Source organism: Hemiscyllium ocellatum, unplaced genomic scaffold (assembly GCF_020745735.1).
Source record: "Hemiscyllium ocellatum isolate sHemOce1 unplaced genomic scaffold, sHemOce1.pat.X.cur. scaffold_410_pat_ctg1, whole genome shotgun sequence".
Taxonomy (NCBI): Eukaryota; Metazoa; Chordata; class Chondrichthyes; order Orectolobiformes; family Hemiscylliidae; genus Hemiscyllium; species Hemiscyllium ocellatum.
In genome coordinates this window covers 34,279-38,171 of record NW_026868910.1, presented here as the reverse complement: position 1 = coordinate 38,171, position 3,893 = coordinate 34,279, and the positions used below count along the sequence as shown (strand labels likewise).

Genomic DNA, 3,893 nt, shown 5'->3' with positions numbered 1-3,893 from the left:
TTGGACCCAGCATCCTTTCCCAACATGGACTATACAGGGATATAAAGAGATAATAAAAGACGTATATGGCAATGACTGGAATGAAAAGACGCCAGGAAGAATGGACAGCGTTTACTTGGAAACAAAAACATGGAAAGGAAGCCATCGAAGTAGGGAGGGGTAATGCCATTTGAAAAGACAAGGCGAGGTTTCATGGGTTGGTGGAAAAAACGAATAGATCATGTGGCGTGACACCAGGTAAAACTGAGTTGTGTCCGTATGGAAGGTTTCCAGGCGATGAGAATTTGGTGAGAGGAAACAGGAGGGAAATTCTTCCATTCGGATGGATCTATATCAAGACTTTAGAACTTCAAAACCAGCGATGAATGATAAAGAGAAGTTTGGAAAGTTTTCCTTTTCCTTCTACAGCAGTTGAATTCGAAAATGATTACTTTTTCGCTGGAAAGATTATTGAGAAGCTGATCCCAATATATTTGTGAAGATGCGTGCAGGCATGCAAGGAATGAATTTCACCGTGACAGGGAGTCTGGGCGGCCATGATGGGTACGCGTTACGTTCACACTCTGTAATTGGTTAAAGTTAATTGGAAAGAAACTTCATAACACCTGCAACTGACTGCGACTAAGTACAGAATGTGCTGATTGTGAGGAAAGGTTCAGCAGCTTGGTCCACGTGAACTTCTATAAATTGTAAAAAAAACTGAGCATGAAAGGGAAGCCGGTTTGCTCAGACCGCTGCATAACTGGTTTATGATATAAAGTGAAGCCAACAGTGTGGGATTAATTCTCGCAATGTCTCAGCATACCCTCAGGATCATGATCTCCCAAATCAGCTAATACTTTGGACGATGGCGATAATCAAAGTGAAACTATACTATCGTGAGTGGGAACTGACCTGCCAATGTAATGCACCTTTATCCTTTCATGTGTTGCATTGGAACATTTGGCTGCAATCACAGAGAAGGGAGTGAGTCCATATGCTGCTCACTCATCTCCCCCAAAAATATCCAGTAACAAGACACGAAAAATATTCCTGCTGCAATTCTGTAATCTTCACAGCAATACTTATAAACATCGTTATCGTTTCGATTCCAGTTTTTCTCATAACAGTCAAAATGTCCAAAGAGATAAATTTAACAGCGCAGGATCAGCGGTATGAAACACGTCATTTTTTTTGCAAAAATCACCTCTGTATCTCTATTGAGTGTTGGATATTCACTCAGGGAGTATTTATGGCTGGTCTTAAGTAACTGAGGCATTTCCCAAGGACAGAGCACTCCAAAAAATCATATTATTTTAGAATAAATGCTTTTTTCTCAACGTTGTTTTGCAACTTTTAAATATATATGCACAGACATATACATGCATGCGCACATACATTTATATCTGTGTGGATATATAAATATGCGCATATATGCGCGTGTGTGTGTGAATTCAGGACATTAGTAATGGATAGTCGGCCATTTGAATGTTCTTCCTGTAGAATGTGAGAGCTTAGAGATTACAATAATGTCCCGCAAACGTGATGAAAATGTGCCATAGAAAAATGTGGCGAAAATCGGCTTTATTGTATGCTGCATACGTTTACAGTGGTGTCCTGCGTTGATCACCGGAAATGTTATGTCGCCACTGGGCTGGGATTTTCCTTCGATCGGCTTCACTTCGTCAGGGAATTCGATTCACTGAAATTTTACCAACTTCCATCGGCATATTCATATGACACATCGACCCACACTGCACACAACGACAACAATATTCAGCATACTGCACCCACGAGCACGTGGCATGGTTTTATTAACAGTGAAGACTGAATAATATTATGCAAGGGCAAGTGAATTTCAGTTTAATTGGTAAAGTCACAAGAATCCAGAGTAAGATTCAAAATGTCAGAAATTCACGTTCATTACCTTGGCCAGAATTCCAGCCCAGCAAAGGGGAAATCTGCCCTGAATCCCCTGAATCCATGCAATTGCTTGCTCCATGTATCCACTTTGAAACCCATGTGAAGCAACATTCAGCCTGTAGGAGAACGTGTCAGAACCCTCCGCTGTCTGATCTAAAGCTGAAACAAGAGCTGTCTATTCCAGCTGGAAGGGAAGGGATGTGGAGGTGAGACCAAAATATTTCGTGGCGTTTAATTCATATTGTCCTTATTGTGGTTGTTTAAAAATCTGGACCAGAAATGGCACAGACACAAAGGAGCCCATTGTTAACACTGATCTCGTCCCGCTCCATGATTCAATATCATCATGGCTGACACAACAATTTTGTGTCTTTTTCCAGACTACACACATCATCGTGTTGTGTACTGACTAACAGATGTTTATTGGTCTCTATCATAAATAGACATCGAAAATTTAAACTTGTGAGAGGAAAATGTTCCGTTTCAAGACACTTGTTTTTCTGCACGAATATTGTTGGTTTTGCAGATGAGCAGCCGAGTCTGCTCTGACCGCCTTCCAAACCATAGAACAAAATTCGACTCTGATGGGACTCGAACCCACAACCTTTGAATTGCAACCTGAGCAGTGACATAGAAGTCCAACGCGCTATCCATTGCGCCACAGAGCCGCGCCCGGCAGTGCCTTTAAGCACACAAATTTCTCTTTGACCCATTGCGTTCAGGACACCCATCTCACGTCTGTCAGTCCTGGTCACACGTTCCAGTATCTGTTCCTTATCCACGTGTGCTCTGGCTCTTAAAGGGTTCGGCTACAGACTGCTAGAACGTTGTCATGACACGTAGCTTTACCACGTGCTCAGATAATGATTTCCAGATAACCAATGGTGAAAGCATTCTCCCAAATTCTCCTCAAAACATCTCGTCTCCTGTATTTCATTTATGTCACTCTATTCCTTCCAAATACAGGCTGATCACTCTCATACATATATATCCTCTTCATAAAGTTAATCGGTTACTCAAAGAGCTATCTCTGCCCTTCGATAAACATCTTCCAACCTAGTACGTCTACCTTCACAATGGGAATGGTCCAGCCCTTGCCATTCCTGTCATCTCCTCTGAATATCTCATCCTGCAATCAGAAGCTTCCAGCAGACTGGCGATTACAACGGACAAGCAAAGTTCCCTGAAGTAAAGGCAAAAGGTCTGAACAAAATCAGCAGCTCGTGTCCATATCTCATGAGAAAGGAAAGTTAACATTTCGAGTCCAATGATCTGTCTTCGGAACTGATGGGATGGAAGGTTGGGTGAAGAATGTGGAAGAGGGCGGCGGGTTCTAAAATGATTGAACTCGATGTTGGGTCCTAAAATTTGCATGGTCTGTCTGTAGAAAATGAGTTGCAGGTCTTCAAGCTTGTGTTATTCCTTGAAGGAGCATTGCAGCAAACCAGAGACCGGAATAGTGGCCTGGGAACACAGTGTCTAGATTAGAGTGGGGCTAGAATTGTACAGTAATTCAGGCACCATCCGAGGAGCAGTAAAATCGACGTTTCGGGCAACAGCCCTTCTTCAGGAATACAGGCAAAGAGCCTGAAAGGTGGGAAAACAGTGCAATGTGAAGTTACAGGAGACTGGAAGATCCGGATAGTTTTTGTTGATTCTGGACAGAATGCAAGTGGTCTCAGTTTTGTCACCGACTCTGTCTTCCTCTCTCCATTGCAGAGAGATCACATTCTGAGCAGGAAATACAGTTGCCTCTATTGAACGAAATGCAGACAAATCTCTGGAGGATGTGACTGGAAGCTTCCACAGTGAGGAGAGATATCAGAAACCAGCAGGAAATGTACCTTACAACATAGAGCGTTACAATGCAGTGCAGGCACTTTGGCCCTCGCTGTAGCCGCGACCTGTAAAAATAATGTGATGCCCATTGTAATGGAAAATTAGCATTTATTTCGAAACCAATAAAACTACAGGGAAACAAAGAAGTAAGA

The 3,893-nt window shown here is 42.5% G+C and overlaps 1 non-coding gene across 1 annotated transcript; it reads right to left on the bottom strand.

Annotated features, from left to right (window-relative positions):
- Positions 1-2,478: 2,478 nt before the first annotated feature.
- trnar-ucu (transfer RNA arginine (anticodon UCU)) lies at positions 2,479-2,570 on the bottom strand. Its single transcript is given in 2 exon segments — positions 2,479-2,514; positions 2,534-2,570. It is a non-coding gene; the product is annotated as a tRNA-Arg (tRNA).
- Positions 2,571-3,893: the final 1,323 nt, after the last annotated feature.